Raw genomic sequence first — 18,109 nt, forward strand, 5'->3', positions numbered from 1 at the left:
ACTATTTAGTTGGTATGCATAGTCTGATGTGTACAATTGTTAAACTGGTATTGAGATTAAAGTTAGTAATAAAAGTGGCCAGAACAGGATCCTTTCTATAAAGAGGTGCTAATCTCACTATAAATAGCACTTCACAAAAGGCCACCAGTTGTGTCTTGGCTGCCTCAGCTTTCTCACCAGGAGTTCAAGTAATACACTTTTGACATTTTCTTAGCCCCCACAATAAAGCTATAATAGATAATTGCCTTTCTTTATTCCTTAGCTCCCCATACCTGGCCAACTATTGTGAAGTCTGAGAAATAAATTGGGCTACTTGGTTGTATTGTAGTGAATAATTGAGGAATTTACGTCGTCTGCTATGTGACCTTTAAGATCTGGATCATATTTCGGTTTATGGCAGAGCCCGTCATTTACTATACTAATAAGCTCAGTTCTAAATGTTCATTGTTTTTGGATCTCTCTTTAACCAGATCAGGCCCCAGGGTACTTTCTGTGGCACCTACACTGCAGAATTGTGGGCCAGTTTACAGACACACTTAGAGTATATTTACATAAATATATTTGTGGGAACATTTGCTCACTTTCACCTGTATCACCCCTTCACACAGGCTGTAGGTTGTGTTCACAAGTTGTAGCAGCATTAATAATAATAATAGTGATATTAATAATGCTTTTATTTGTATAGCATGCACAGATTCCGCAGCACTTAACACAGGTTTTTCCAATTATTGCCCCCTGTCCCTAATAGTACTTCAGTTGGATATGTGCACACTATGGAACCCAGCGGATAGCCCGACATGAATTCCGCAGCTCGCAGCTGCACGCATCTCCGTCTGTGCCATAGATTCCATTCTTTGGTCAGACAGATCCCACTGCCCACCCCAAGAATGAACAGGGTAATTCTTCGGGCAGACGGCGGAATCTCTGGTAATTTTTTGTTTGCAGTGTGAAGACGCTAGGTTGAACGACAACTATTTCTCTCGATCCTCCCATATACATGAATACTCGGCTTTTTTTCTTTCTTTTTTTTGTGGGATAGTTCTGTGTTGGAAACTATTGAAAAAATGCAATGCATACCTCCTGGGCATATGCTAAACAGAAAGACTTTTTTACACAAGTCACGTCCTTTGGTGTATACTGCTGCATGTACATTGTGCAACAACCTCGGCCTTCTACCTGCAAAAACTGCTCCAATACGGCCCTGCTGAGAATTAGTGTAGCTCTGTTTACAGCAGGAGAAATAAAGAATGGGGTAATTTTAATAGGGTTGAGGGTTTTTTTTTCATCATATATTCAGCTTTAGCAGTGCTGGAATGGAAATGTTTTTAGAGATGGATGTGCCTTTGCAAGGATTATTAAATTAGTGTTGATTTCATCTGTCAGAAGTACCCACAATGTTGCATTATGTCTGCGATGTGTGCCTAGGGGCCTTATAATGAGGAACATCACGTGAAAAATTAAACTTAATTATATCAGCTTGCTGGGATGGAGACATTGCAATTGCAGTAGGATTTTACCTAGACGTTTAACATTACATAACCGCATCAAACCTGTTATGCAGAGCTTAATATGAGGGTTTGCATAGTTTATTGATATTTCCACATATTCACCCTGGCAGAATTGTTGCATAGATTCATGTGACTGTCCAATGTGTCTGAAAGGGACTTGCAGGAATAAATGTGTCCCTTCATATACATGTGAAAAAGAAACAAATCCGTTGCAGAAATTTCTGCGGCAAACTTGCCCCATGTACATATGTTTCACTTGAGATGTGGATTTAGATTGGTACGAATGATGGCGATTGTGCAGAGAGGGGTGATCTACCAATGGCTTCTTCCTATTGCAGGAGCTCATCTGTTTCTGCTTATACATAACTGCAGATTCAATTTGGATATCTGGACATTGTTGCTTGTCCCAAGCCCATACATATTAGATACTTGTCTGAGAGGCCCACTGTTGAGGAATCCAGGATTGGAGATGTTAGTATTACTTTATCCCAGGACATAAGCAGCACCAGATTAGTTAGTCCCCTCTGCCAGTTCCATTGTTCATGCAGAGACCATACAGTTGACAGTAGTGGCGTACTTACTTTTAAGATTCTTAATTTTTTTTCAATAGTTTCTAACCTCTGTATTCTTTAGTGCTGTCCAAGGCCTGCTGTCTACTCATCTATATTCACCTACTTGGTTCTTTTGTCTTACTGGACTGAAGCACTGGCATAGGCAGCTATGCTCTCAATCACAACAGGTCACGGACATGCCAGGTCATTGTTACCCTGCTGCTATAACCATCATGTGCTTGGCTGCAGGTTGTTGTCTACAGAAAAGGCATCTTATTACAAGGTGCTCAGTCCCCACAAAAATTTACATGTGCTTCTCCATAGGCAATCCTTCAAGAAGCTTCCCATGTAGAATATGACCTGATAGCACTGCACATTGCCTGAAGGGACAACCTTGCCCTGAACTGTGCCTCTGATTCAGAGGAAAGTTTGCTTCTTTTAGTTAAAACATTCTTTACACTTTAATACATAGCCATGTAGTAATAAAAAAAACAATGGGGTTCACAGTGTCATAAATGTATAGGATAATGTCTTGGTCTTCTGTGACTTCCAGTAAGGCATAAATCTTAGCAGATTACTTAGAGTAAAAATGTCTGCTGTGCTTTTATCTCCAGTCTCTTGCCAGTAGTATTGATTAACCAGCCTGACTGGTTTGGAAGACATTTACACATTCAATAGAGTCGTGACCCCCCGCAGAGTTTCTGTAGACAAGTCACTGTTAAAGAACTTACAGTGCATATTTTATAGTATTTTGTATTCTTATCTTTTAGAAATATGATTTAATTGTAATTGGGTAAAGAGTTTTTAACTCTCTATTGACTAGTGCAACCATCTGTCCTTTGTAGAAAAAAAAATGCTGCAAAAAGCATGACATTATCCCTGAAAACACTGTGTGCGGAAACTACCAGATACAGCCTTTGTGTGCAGGGCAGGTATATCTGGATGTGGGTACCTGGCCCACAGCTGTTCCTAAGCTGTGCTAGCATTTCTGAACACCAAATAGTGTGGGATCATGGGGAGTGATCAGTAAGTGTACGGTTGCATGTAACATGCATGGGTGCACCTACACGGAAAAGTATTGTTTAAGGGTTGTCTCAGGTGTGAACTTGTGTGGCTGGCCTTATTTTCTTTTGTCTTATCCAAACATGTAGTCATCTACATTTTCATGAGTTTATTATGTTCTCCTATCTTAGTTGATAAAAGATTATCTGGTTTGGATGACTGAGATAAGGTGTGGATACAATATTTACCCAGCCAGTTTTCTGTAGGTGTGACAAACTGAAAGAACAGGAAGTGGATGAATACTGTGGGCCATCACAATGTTATTTCTACTTAATGTAAAACCAGGGAGATGGCGATCTATATAATGAGCCAAAAAATGGGCAAATGATTGGCTGATAGCTTGTATTTGACATGAGAGGAAAAACAAAACTGCTATTGGCCACTCATCGTGATTAGACTGTTCATGTGGCCCTAGCATTAAAGATTGTTTGTGCAGCCCTGGCCGTACAATTATGGAGCATGTTTACAGCGTAGCTCAGGCTGTATAGTATTGCCTTTACAGGGTTATTGTGGATGGAGAAATGAAATGAAACCTCTACAAGGCTAGGGGTTTTCTATTGTATTTTTTTTCTTGTAAAAAAAAAAATTGCTACAAAAAGCCGTTGAAATGCATGGCACTTTTGAAATAATTTAAAAATTGCAGCAAAAATAGTGTTCATGAAGTACTGTCTGACATTTTAGTACAATTTCCCAGAGGCAGAAAGCCGCACCTTTAAAAACCGGTACATTATCTTTACAGTATAGTCACATGCTTCAGGTTTACTTTAAGGGTACTAACACACACGACCGATGCACAGCACGTCAGCAGCAGATCTGTAGCAGATTTGATGGTGTGTTCAGTTATTTACATCAAATCTGCTGTGTATCCGCTGCGTATGCGCATCAGAAAATTCACTGCGATACGATGTGTGTAAAGCTATCCTAACGAAGAATTGGTGGTATTTCCACATCAGAATCCACAGCAGCACAATCTCCAAATTTTGGGGATTTTGGTGACAATTTATTGTGGATTGTGAATGAAAAGCCAATAGGCCTCATTTATTAAATGTACACTGAAAGTTGTCTTTCATGCAGATTTTGTCCTGATTGTTTCACATTGTTTGATGAGATTTATCTAAAGGGTAAATATTTTTCCATTTAAAGGGGTAGTGCGGCGCTAAACAATTATTCACTAAATAACACACATTACAAAGTTATACAACTTTGTAATGTATGTTATGTTAGTGAATCACCCCCTTCCCCGTGTTTCCCCCCACCCACACCAGACCCGGAAGTGTAGTGTTCTATACATACCTGCCTCTAGCCGACCCCCGTCTGCCATCTTTTGCCATGATGTCATCTTCGGACGGACGGCCGAACCGCTCCGACCGTCCCTAGTGCTGGCCGCCCTCTGCCGCGTCATCAGCTACTCAGCCGCGATTGGCTGAGCATAACTGTGCTTAGCCAATCGCGGCTGAGCAGCTGATGACGCGGCAGAGGGGTTCGGCTAGCCGTTCAAAGATGACGTCATGGCACAAGATGGTGGACGAGGGTCGGCTAGAGACAGGTATGTATAGAACACTACACTTCCGGGTCTGGTGTGGGTGGGGGGAAACACGGGGAAGGGGGCGATTCACTAACATAACATACATTACAAAGTTGTATAACTTTGTAATGTGTGTTATTTAGTGAATAATTGTTTAGCGCCGCACTACCCCTTTAAACTTGACATTTGGGTGGAATTTACTACAACGGTCGTTCTTTGCACAAGCTCAGTTTCAAGCTGTCTGTGTGTGGATTTGCTATTCTTGTGCATCCATTTATACATTCAACCCACTGTACACATTAACCTGTTTTTATGCTTTTTACGCAAGTGTATGATAATTTTTACACCAATTCTATCTTTCCTTATAACGTCACTTTTATGTGCCAAAAAAGTGTCAAGTCGACTTTGTAAATGTGGCCGAAACATAGACAATGCTTAGCCACTGCCCTTCTGTGTGCCAGAATAAAAAGGGTCAAGTGTGATGCATTTTATTCCTGTGATGTAAACCTCCTAATGTTATAGTGCTCTTGAAAAATGAATGCTGCTCCGTGATTGGTTGCTTGATAGCAGGGAGAGGCAGGTGTCTATGTAATATGGTGTGGTTGTCTTGTCTAGTCTGTAACCTCCAACAGCTGCCAGGGCATATCAATCCATTTTATAATCTATCCTAGTAATGCCTTATAAAATCTAATAAAAGTGATGTTATAGCGATGAAACAATTTATTTGAGGTTATGTGAAATTCCGTGAAACCTTGCACCTCCAAAACTTCCTGTCCTCTAAGTTTACCAAGTGAAGTGGAAGTGAGGGATTGTAACAGATCACTTTTACAGCTCTTGGAGGCAGGGCCGATTCTAGCTTCTCTGCTGCCTGAGGCGAAAATTAAAATGGCGCCCCCCCCCCCCCCCCCCCCCCCGATACTAGAATCAATTGTGCAGGAACCATTCTCACGTATTCTCCTGTCGATACCTCAGCTATTATTATGTATACATTATGTATACATTATTTATTATGATGTTCTGCAGAATCTCATCATGCACCTCAGCTGCTGCAGAACATCACACTACACCTCAGCTGCTGAAGAACATCATCATACACCTCAGCTGCAGCAGAACATCATAACATACATGCATGCACTGCAGCACCCTAATATATTCAAGTGGGGAGGGGGGTGCACATGGCACAGTGACTTTATTAAACTGCAGGGGTTAATAAAGTCACTGTGCCATGTGCATCCCTAAAACTCCCCACCCCACAGAATACATTACATAAGGGTGCTGGAGGGGTTAACGAGGAGAGGAGGACTGTTATATATACAGTGTACAGCACATATATGATACAGAAGACTATATATACACTGTATAGGGGAGGAGTATTACATATACAGTAAATATATGATATAGCAGTTAATGTATACACTATATAGGGGAAGGTTGTTCTATATAAAGCACACATATGAAACAGAAGAGACAATGTATACACTATATAGGGGAGGACTGTTATATATACAGTATACAGAACATATATGATATAGCAGTGGTTAATAAAGCAACTGTGCCATGTGACCCCCCCCCTCCCCCCCTGGAATACATAAGGGGGCTGCAGTGCAAAGTATAAGAAACTAATGGTGCGTTTACACAGATAGATTTATCTGACAGATTTTTGAAGCCAAAACAAGGAACAGACTATAAAAAGAGAACAGGCCATGAAGGAAAGATTGAGATTTCTCCTCTTTTCAAATCTTTGGCTTCCAAAATTGGTCAGATAAATCTCTGTGTAAACGCACCATAACTGTGCCATGTGACCCCCACCCCCAATACAGTGACCCCTGCACTGCAGCACCCTCCCAAATGTATTCAAGTGGGGGAGGGGGTGCACATGGCACAGTGACTTTATTAAACTGCAGGGGTTAATAAAGTTACTTAACACATAACATAAGGGGCTGCAGGGGTTAACTCACCAGCAGCAGGCCCAGTGGATGAGGAAGTTGATGGGAGGGATCCTCACTCAGGTAATCGGCTGCCCACCACACACAGACAGAGCAGCACACATAGACACAGTGACAGATACACAGAGCTGTACATACACAGGGACAGAAAGGACAGGCAGACCCAGCACCACACACAGGTACACAGCAGAGACAGCACCACAACAGCACATTCACATCTCTTCCTCCTGGAGGGATGAGTCGCAGGGCAGCAGCTAATTAAGCAGCATGGAGGGCAGCTGTCCAGCCCTGGACAGGACACACACGCCAGTACTGTACAAAAGATGATCTCCTCCTCCTCTGGGCCGACAGCGTCCAGCCATGTGTGCAGTCACTACTCTGACACTGTGAGCGGCTGCTGCCCTCAGTGTCTCTCAGGGGCCCTCCTCAGCAGCAGGCAGCCTCTGCACTATTAGTTTATATTAATACAGTAATTGAAGTATGCAGACCGGGCGGCCCCCTGGACTGCAAATCAGGCAGCAGGAAGAGGAGGGATCAGCATGTGGAGCCGCTGTGGCCGTCCGTTCATGCTCCTACCCAATCCTCAGGAAGACTGCCGGGTGACGTCACACATCACAGAGACGAAGCCCGGCAGTCCCTGGGAAGGGCGGCAGGGGGCGGCCAGGCACTCAGCACTGATAGGGGCCGAGGCTGCTGTCATTTCAGTGAAGTTAAACCTCACTAAAATGACAGTGGCAGAGAAGATTGTGCCGCCCCCTGGAGGAACACAAGAGCTGCCGCCTGAGGCAGAAGGCTCACTCTGCCTCATGGCAGAGGCGGGCCTGCTTGGAGGTTTCCCCAGTGGCTATTTTCTTTGGTTTGTTGTTACTAGGAATGTGCCCAGCCAGGTCGCCTTATTTCCCCAGGTTCTTATCTCTCCTCGTCTTGTGATAAGAATAGGACGCGTTTACATGAGGAGGGACGGCAAAACATAATTGGCATCTCTACATTCTTAACAGGTCTCCCCAATGCCAACCCGTAATTACTGTCTAATACCAATACAGCCAGGGCTAGTTTGATGGACATAAAATGATAGTTGTTTTCTGTATACATTCAGTATTGCTTTAAATAATGTAGAAATAAAAAATGAGAAAATCTGACAGTGTCCTGATAAATGGCACCTCTACCACAATTGTGTGAATGGACGACAGCTGTTCTTGTTGCCATATATCGGTGGATAGCTTGCATGTATGTTATTGTCACTTTTAACATACCCTGTCTTGCCCCTTACGTGACCAGATTTGTTTGCTTTATGGCACAAGGTTTTTACATTTCAGTGTGACAGAGTACAGTAACAGTGTCCCAGATTATGGGAAAGTAAACCTGTGAGAAATCTCTGATTTGTTGTTATAAAACCATTAAATACAAAAGCCTAAACAAACTCTGGACTGTATCAGAAAAAGAAAATATTTTGCCTGTACTAGAACAGACGCTGTAAGCATACTGGTGACAAGGTCAGAGTGCACATGCCATTTTACCATGCTACCGGTTATACCAGCTCAGGTGGAGGGGCCAGCTGTTTGTTCCCCTCTGTGGCTTTTCTTGTTAATTTCCAGTCTCATTAAGAAAAGAGCACCACACAGGGTCTTCCTACCCATTAGGCTGGGATCACACTGCATTTTTGCAGTACACTTATTGTATGTGTTGTATAAGAAAAAAGATGAAAAAAAACAGATGCAAAAACGGATGCAATTGTGTGCTGTTTGTTTGGATGTTTTTCCATTGACTTCTATTATTAAAAAAAAAGACTCAAAACGTAGGCAGATTTTTTTTTGTTTTGTTTTAGCGTACACAAAAACATGGTTGATCACGTTTTTGTGTATGTTAAAACTAACCATTTAAGAACGGATATCATAAACTGACTGCAAAAACGTAGGGTGAGCACAGCCTTAGTTTACACAGAGATTTATCTCACAGATTATTGAAGCCAAAGCCAGGAATGGATGTGAAAAGAGGAGAAATGTCAGTCTTTCCTTTATGACCTGTTCTCTGTTTACAGTCTGTTGCTAGCTTTGGCTTAAAAAAAAATCTGTCTGTGTAGACACAGCATAACAGACTATGTCTAAGATATGTATTCTCCATAAAATCTTAGCAAATTTCCTGAGAATACATTTCCCAACTGTAGATAAATGACATGTATGTACAGTTCAGGCACAGATTACAAACTAGTCTATGCCATAGGTGTGGTAGGTAATAAATGATAGTTTTAACTATAAAAATCACAGCAAAGTACATCCTTGTGTAATAGTGTTTTGTGTTCTAAAATGTTTCTTCCCATCGCACTTCTAAAGCTATGACTCCTTCAGACCTGTGGGTGACCTTCAAGTGTCCTCAGAGACTCTGCACCCTGACTTGTTTGTATCAACAGTGAAAGTAAAGATATGGAACACCTGCAGGTGGTTTTACATGATTACCTGTGCCTGTACTTGTAACAGAAACACATTGGTCAATGTTAGGCCTTATGCACACGTTCAGTAATTTTTTTTCTGGTCCTGAAACAACCTGCTAAAAATTACGGATTGGACCTCCGTATTGCATCCGTATTTCCGTAAATCCATTTTTACTACTCCAATGCTTTTCAATGCACTTCATCCGTATTTTTTTGCGGAAATACGGATGCCAACATGTTACAATCCGTAAACAATTGATTTCAATGAGAGGATCCGTAAAAAAAAAATCAGGGTCCGCATCGGGTCCCTACTAGGGCATGTCCTTTTTTTTTTCAGGATTGATTTTCATCCATTTCTGATACTGATAGTGTGAATAGCCCAATATACTTCAATGTGCACTAATTCGGATCTGTAAATACGGATCCGTAAATTACGCAACGTGTGCATAAGGCCTTATTGTTCAACTGCATGTGTTCTATAACATTGAGCAGAGCTGAAGCACAGGTCCCAGTGACTACTTGTGGGATCCTTAGGCTGGGTTAACACTGCATTTTTGCAATTACAGTGGTACCTCGGTTCTCGAACTTAATTGGCTCCGAAAGGCAGTCTGAGAACCGAGCAATGTCTTCCCATAGGGAATAATGTATATGTGTTAAATTGGTTCCAGCACCCACCAATTATTACCTACAGTATAATTTTTTACATTGATAAATGCCCAGTATAATCCCTGCAGTACATTACAGAGCAGCACTATATACTGTACAGTACATTATACACAAGAAACATTCAACAAAACCAGCAATTATAGTACAGTAGTCACCAACTCCTCCCTCATCCCTTACTGTATAGAGTCCCCCCCACCCCAGCACTGTAACGGAGATGGTGGTGCACTGACTGTACTACTACTGTACTGTATATGCACTCCAGCAATCTTATACAGCACTGTACTGCATGTGAAGCCTCACCAGTGCCAAACTCACCATGACAACCCACGACCCACGCTCGCAAAAACATTCAGATACTGAGCAAAGTTTTTATTCTAAACGCTATTTCCAGGTAAATTTTTGTTCGAATACTGCCGTATTACTGTACAGTTCTGAGCAGTTTGAGAACTGAGGTTCATCCTTAGGCTATGTTTACACAACGTCAAAAATAGAGAAAAGGCAGCCGATTTCGATATTTAAAAAAAACATCAGTTTTTGCTGCGATATACCTGACTGCAATGGCAATGCACTGAAGTCAATGGGAAGACGGACGTCCAATGCACACAATGCATTGAATAATGGACGTTTTTACCGCAGACGTCAAAATAATGAACATGATCATTATTTTCGGACATCTTTTGCAAACAGCGGATGTTTTTATTAGTTGTTCACACACAGTTTTTCTTTTTCCACCGTTCTTTCGCCATTTTTACTATTAAATTCAATGGACCTTTCCAAACCCAAAGTCCAATTAATAACCCTAAACTAGAATAATGTACAAACACCAGTCATTGTACTAAGGGGAATCCAGACAGCTAAATAACATCCGTTATTTTAGACTCAAAATGACGGACGTCATTTTAGGGTAGCTTCACACGTACCGTATCGCCGCTGTTTTTACGCAAGAAAATCGCAGATCTGCCCCTTTGATTTTACACACAGAAAAATCGCATGAATTGACCTGCGTATAATGTGCATAATTTACGCTGCGTTTTTTATATATACATAATACGCATGTCAATTCATGCGATTTTTTTGCATTTAAAATCGCAGGGATGGATCTGCGATTTTCTTGCGTTTTTCTTGCGTAAAATCCGCAGCGATATGGTACGTGTGAAGCTACCCTTAAACAGAGCTGAAAAAATGTCGTGTGAACATAGCCTTAGGGTAGCTTCACACGTACCATATCACCGCTGTTTTTACGCAAGAAAATCACAGATCCGCCCCTGTGATTTTAGACGCAGAAAAATTGCATGAATTGACCTGCGTATTATGTGCGTAATTTATACTGCGTTTTTTATATATACATAATATGCAGGTCAATTCATGCGATTTTTCTGCATCTAAAATCGCAGGGGTGGATCTGCGATTTTCTTGCGTAAAATCAGCAGCGATACGGTACATGTGAAGCTACCCTAAATGTGCAAAAAAAGCAGATAAAAAGGATCAAAACACTTCCTTATTTTTATGTGCGCTAAAAGGATGTGTTAAGATCTTTCAGTTTTTCATGTGTTTTTTTTTTTTTTTTTTTGCATAGAAAGGAAGGGGAAAAAATTATTGCAAAATTGCATTGTGAACCCAGTGTTGGGGTGCGTTCACACCTACAGGATCTGCAGCAGATCTGCAGCAGATTTGATGCTGTGTTCAGTTATTTAAATGAAATCTGCTGCAGAAAATCTGCTGCAGATCCTGTAGGTGTGAACGCACCATTAGGGTAAACACACACACCGTATATGCAGCAGATCTGCAGCAGATTTGATGCTGTGTTCAGTAATTTAGATCGTATCTGCTGCGTATCACAGAAAAAAATACGCTGCGATACGGTGTGTGTTTGTACCCTTAGTGTGGTCTCTTTGGGCATTTAATTAAAGTTTCAACATATAATAATTCTAAAAAGCATGAGCTATAAAATACAGTCGCAGAAATATTTGCACATATAGTTACATTTGATATATACTTTTTTACAATTATATTCCATCCATTCCATTAAAATCTACTTTGGATTGTAATAAAACAAACTACCGTCTTTCCGTTCTGTAGCTACTAGTTTACTGTAGGGAAAATGTATCCTGCACTGTGTATTGCCGTGGATATAAGATTTCACAAGGCTTCTGGGAGAGTGACATGTAACTTTATCCCAGACTTTGGGTCCTGCCCCTATATTTCAAACAATACATATTACTTCCAGGGTAGCTTGTCTTTGAGAGTGTATTAGTCAGCATTTCCTCAGTAAATGCTGGTCTACAGGTAACTTTAACTATTTTACAGGTTTTTCTTCCTTGAGGCCCAGACTTTATTGAAGGGCGTGTACAGAAGTGACGGTTACAGGCACAGAGTGGGGTGGGGTCCAGTCCCATTTCAAACATAAACTGCGGACATGTGGGAGTATCATTTCTTCAATGTTTTCTGTGCTTTTTTTTTCTCTGTTTGAAAGCTGAGAATCATTTCTTCCATTACTGGCTTTGGCATTTTTGTGATTTACCTTGCCTCTAGTGTTTCCTACCACTACAAATATGTCACCACTGGCAATAGATAATGGTCTTTACGTTGTAGATATCATTACACTTATTATCAGTATACCATCAGCGCATAAGACTTTTGCATTGTTAGCAGATGGCAAAGTGTATTTTCCAAACTCATAAGAAACAAAAAATTTAGTATAAAATATACTCTCAGACCTAAATGGATGACAGCATAGCATTATTTTTATTATTTTTTTTTTTTTTCAAAGCAGCTTCAGAATGTCAAAATAATAATTATGACAATTATTTGTGGAGGTCTTTTGCAAACAGCGGACTTTTTTTTTAAGTTGTTCACACACAGTTTTTTGTTTTTCACCGTACTTTCACTGTTTTTGTTATTAAATTCCATGGAGTTTTCAAATAAAGACACACCCAAAAGGCAATCAGTCCACCCGAGGTAGAATAATGTACCAACAGCTATTATTGCACTGACAGGCGGCCAAAACGACAGACGGAATTTTTTCTTCTTCACAAAAACAGAGAGGAAAAATGTCGTGGGAACATAGCCATAGGATGATGCAGGTTGTTATCAATTTATATTTGGGGACTGTGTTTGATATATTAGGATGGATTTACATTTTATGAAATCTAAGGTATGATCACATCACCTGCAAACCTCTCATAACATGACATTTCTGTCACATTTTGCTCTTTCTCTACTGCTTGTCACATTGTTCTGTTTTTACATTGTCGTGTCATGTAATACTTTTCATGCCTCTTCGCTAAGTATGATTTAGGATTCAGGATGAATAGTCTTATAGCGAGTAATAAGTATTGGTATTAATGTGCTTATAGCTGCTGTGTTTTGCTGGTATCCAAGAATAATGTCAGCTCTGTTTTCATAGGATAGAATAACTACATGAACATATGGCTTAGTTTTTTGTTGTGATAAGAACTGTACACTTTATATTTAAATAATTTCTGACATTGTGTAACCCCTTCTTGTCTGTCGCTGTGTAGCTCTTGAGCCGAGGGAATAATGGCTTACAGTTATATTGTCCATGTTATCTGTCAGAAGTCACAGGCATAGATGTCGGTTGATATGAAGATTTACTCCCTAAAATCTAAAACTTTCCATACACATCTGTAGTTGTCTGCCTTCAATCTTTTGTAGGCTCAACACTAGTTTCCCTAGTCTACAGTGATACAGCTTTAGATGTTCTAGAATATGCTTTCCTGGCTGTCTACATGGTCACTGACTGTGCTAGTGAGCTATCTGTCCTCTATCTAAACATTGTCCTGGCACCACCCAAAACTTGTGTTACTGTATCTGGAGCAAAATCAACAGTGGCTGCAGGCGGTGGGATACCTGCACATGAGATGCGATAAGTCCTGTATTAACCCTTACCCAGCCACCGATCAGTGAGATGCGATTAGTCCTGTATTAACCCTTACCCAGCCACCGATCAGTTATATATACTATACATTGGGGGAAATAGATAATAATGTGCAATTCTTAGATTAGACTAAACATTCTACAAATCCAACAGATTTTAAAAGTATCCCAGGTTGTTTAAAAATTTGGTGCCTCTGTTTCAGTCTTTACCATCTTTAATTTAGCTTAAATTTTAGACCGTTTGTTTTCTCAATTTTGTTTTAAAAAATTATATTTTGCACCAAAATTCGCACAAACTTTAATTACTTTTTTTTTTAGTTAGTATGCTTCTGAGAAAGCAGAATATGCCAGTGTTTGTTTCTCACTAGCCATCCAGCTTGTAGATGTGAGGTGAAGGGGAGAGACTTACCTATCATATGCATGTCAATACAAGTAAACACCCACAGACCATTACCGTGAGAAGCTTTGTTTTCATGTACACATATCAATGGCTGCCAATGTGTTGGCTTTTATGTTGCCGTCTTTGATCTCCTCCCTACATAGTTTTTCAGAACATAGGTTAATAAGCACTTCACCATAAATTTAGTAGGAGCCCCTTTGAAATATACCTGAGCTTTATTCACTGATCTGACAACTTCGTGTGTGGGACCAGAGAGGCCAAACTGCTGCTATAATATACATGTATTAAATAGTTACCTTCACTCTGTTCTCTTTTAGCAGTCATCTACCTTTCATTGTGGTGGAGGTTTACTGCTGCTATTTTGTCACCTGTCAGTCCACCTGTAGCATAGGTCACTAGTCTATAATGCAAAGCCTCCAGACCCTGTGCCTCCTCCGTGTACTATACTGCAAGTACAGTTCTGCCACAACTATGGGAAGAATTCTAGCAGTGACAAGTGGCTGATTTGCTGGAGGTTAGCAGGAGGGACACCATAAATCTGAAGTGACAGCTGCTCTCGGGGTAATATGGGTAACCAGTATGCATTGGGGAAACAGCTGTAATATCAGTGGAATGAAGTGACTGTACTGAGCGGTAGCTTAACAATTCACTAAAAAAGTTTACAAGCATTTCTCTAATGTATAAAGTAAGCCTATATATAAAGAGTATTTGGGCTATGATGCTTTACTACAATCTTTAGGTATTACCATCAGATCATAGGGTTGTACAGTAAAATATTGATATGGTTGTGCCTATGTATTTTATTGTCACCCCTTTAGCAGTCCTGTATTAAAGTGTTGGAACAGTAGGTAGTCTCTGCTGAGGGGAACAGAGGTGAAGTGGCAGGTAAGAATCTGAATGTTAGGCCTTGTAAATTATACCAGCTTCAGAGTGAATATTGTGATGTGCTGTTTGTAACCTAGCTTTAATTTCACATATTTAACACTACGTTCTCAAATTTGGTAAAAAGTACATGGAATAAGCCTAATATGCTTACCAAAATCTAGAAGAATATCATTGTAGACTTTGGTGTGGCTTTTTGTAGAGTATGCCACTCATTTGAATTGCAGTGAATTATAAGCTGCTATGTAAATCTGTGACGATTGCATAACAGAGCACGCTGCTATATTTTACTGTACGTTGTTTTGGAATTTTGGATGAGATTTTGCTACGATTTGTGAATTCTCTCACACAGTAATTCTCTCAATTTTGGGCATTTTAAGAGTCCTTTTAAATGAGCAAATAATTGGCTGATAGAGCACCAAATGACTACCATATCTCCATATGTACAAGTGGAACAACACTTGTCTAAAGCAGTGCCTCTCAATTCCAGTCCTCAGGCCTCACCAACAGGTCATGTTTTGGGGACTTCCCATACAAAGAACACCTGTGCTAATACCTGATGCACCGAGTATAATTATATCTCCTGTGAAATACTAAGGAAATCCTCAAAACATGACCTGTTGGTGAGGCCTGAGGACTGGAATTGAGAAGCACTGATCTAACGGACAGTTTACATGGCTAAAATATTGGGAATGAAGGGCCTTTTATATGGGCCAGTAATTTGGAATAAATGCTCCTGTAAAAGTATGTTTTTATGCTGAAAAAGGTATTAAAGCTAACAGATTAGAGTTCTCAGATGAAGTCCTGTGAGAAACAACACCTTCTCCCTTAGATGCCTCAGATTTGTCTCTTAGGTGTTTATTACATTGTGATCAGAGTGTATAATAATTCTCATCATTAAATAAGCTACATTATCAGAAGTCTACTTCAAGCAAACTCCCATTGCTGTATTTAGGAAGCGAAATGGTTGTAGTCGCCTCCTATAAACCTACATAGTGTTTGCCTCATGCATTATTTAATAATAAATTGTTTTACATTAATCCCGTCATTGTCATATTAGCCTGTAGCACAAAACCCATTAGGATTTGTTGACAGATGTTCCCTGTGCAAACACAACCTGCCATTCCTCACATTTTTATTTGACGTTTTAGCACCTATGTAGTGTGAGCTGAACAATGGCCCATTGTCACCTGCCATAATGACTCCTCAGATTAACTCCTAGTAATTTTATCCATCCTTTCTCTGCTCAATTTGCATGTAACATCATGGAAATAGCTCTTAGTTCTAAGAAGGTGGATTCAATGAATTCATGCAGCCCTACTGCTGTAAAGCCATGTCATGGTCTGTCGAGTCATCCCCTTAAGATTTCAGGATACAGGTGTATAGTACTTATGCACAGGATGGGATTTTGCACAGGTAATAAAGGTTTCATGATTATGGAGAAAGGTAGGCCAGGAGAGCTCCATGATGTCTGCATTACCGGAGACAATATTACACTTTGCAGAGGGGGTGGAATTTGTCACCAAGCCAACCTTTTTTTATCTCCTTTATAATGCGCCTTGTACTGTATCATAGTTCTAGTGCTGCAGTATACTCCCACGTCTCTATAAACGAATACATTTCTCACCATGTATCATCTGAGGGTAGGTTATATTTCATTAGATTGACATGGGTACATGCAGAGTTTAGCAGACACCATGCAGAGTAGTTTACGGTGACCCCAGACAATAATCTGGAAAATGATGTACTGTATGGCTGACAACAATCACCATTTTCCATCTTTTCTAAAAACAGGAAACACATTTTTCTACTGATGAAAGTGTGGTGTATGCTTCCATTGGCATCAGTCCAAAGTGAATGTCACTTTCCCTTACGTGTGTCTAATATGATGTCACTAATGCCAGGAGCTAAGGCAAACAATACATGTTTGTAGATTTGCCTAATCCATGACTGGTACACATGTCCTAGTACACCTGCTGGGATTGTATAGAGATAGCTGCTGCCACTGCAATAAATGGATCTGTAAGGTGTGGCAACTTTCACTAGATTATCTGTCCTTATATTTTTATTTGATATGATATGGCAACAATTTATAGTAAACAGGAACTTAAAGGAGTATTCCACATAAAATAATAAACAACACATACCTGACATGCTGGGGTTCTCATGTGACATCTTTGAGTCTCCTGCTGCACACTCTGGCCGCTACCTAGACCCCAGGGCTGTCTGTTTGTTGTGTCTTGTGCTAGGGCACAATAATGGTGCATTTACACAGAAAGATTTATCTGTCAGATCTTTGAAGCCAAAGTCAGGAACAGACTATAAACAGAGAACAAGTCATAAAGTAAAGATTGAGATTTCTCTTCTTTTCAAATCCATTCCTGACTTTGGCTTCCAAAATCTGTCAGATAAATCTTTCTGTGTAAACGCAGCATAAGAGCCCATTATATGGGGCCAATTATCGCCCCATGTAATAAACACAATGATCATCGGCTGATTGTGACTTCTGGTCTTCCCCTAAAATTGCAGATCGCGCATCCCTGTTACACGTAGCAATGCGCTAACAGTTGTGTAAACTGTATACATTACCTTTTCACGCTCCTGGTGTTCTTCTGCTCTCTGCTCCGGGAGCGTGGGAAGGTAATGTATACAGTTAAGGGCATGAGATGCACAGACATTGCTGACAATGTCCGTGCAGCCCTTGCTAAACGTTTATCGAGCTGTGTAATAGGCTCAGTAAAAGAGCGCTGATCTAGTAGACCAGCACCCGTTTACATTATTGATCAATCATCAGCCTGTCCAATAGGACCCCAAGTTTTGCCCTAGGGCAGCCTGTGTTTTAGAGACATAGGGCATAGTGTATTGTCATACAGGAGTACGCAAATACATTATAATTATGAAACAAAATTGTACCATTTTAATTCCTTATTAGGATAAAGGAAAAAAGCCCCATACTGCCGCAGGTGCTCAAACGCAGAAAGGCAAAAATGTTGAAAATTAGCTGGTTATTAAGGCTTTTCTCAATGCTAAAATGTAAAGTTTTGTAAAGATTTTCATATTGTCTAAACTTGGATTGAGCCTATAAACATTGAGGAAGCGTTGTATAAGGCGTAGGGAACATTTAGAGACTATATATAGGGCCAAACAATAGATCAATTTATTTTTAAATCTCCTCTGGTCATAACTTGTGTACCATTACTGTGGATGACTGGGGACTCTGCTGACCGAGTGGAGACTGCTGATT

General features: G+C 40.3%; 1 protein-coding gene across 4 annotated transcripts in view; it reads left to right on the forward strand.

The window, feature by feature from the left end:
* The window catches only part of CELSR1 (cadherin EGF LAG seven-pass G-type receptor 1), a 116,551-nt gene that overhangs the window by 29,592 nt on the left and 68,850 nt on the right, over positions 1 to 18,109 (forward strand). The gene's annotated exons all lie outside the window — the stretch shown is intronic.

This window comes from Dendropsophus ebraccatus, chromosome 1 (genome assembly GCF_027789765.1).
Source record: "Dendropsophus ebraccatus isolate aDenEbr1 chromosome 1, aDenEbr1.pat, whole genome shotgun sequence".
Taxonomy (NCBI): Eukaryota; Metazoa; Chordata; class Amphibia; order Anura; family Hylidae; genus Dendropsophus; species Dendropsophus ebraccatus.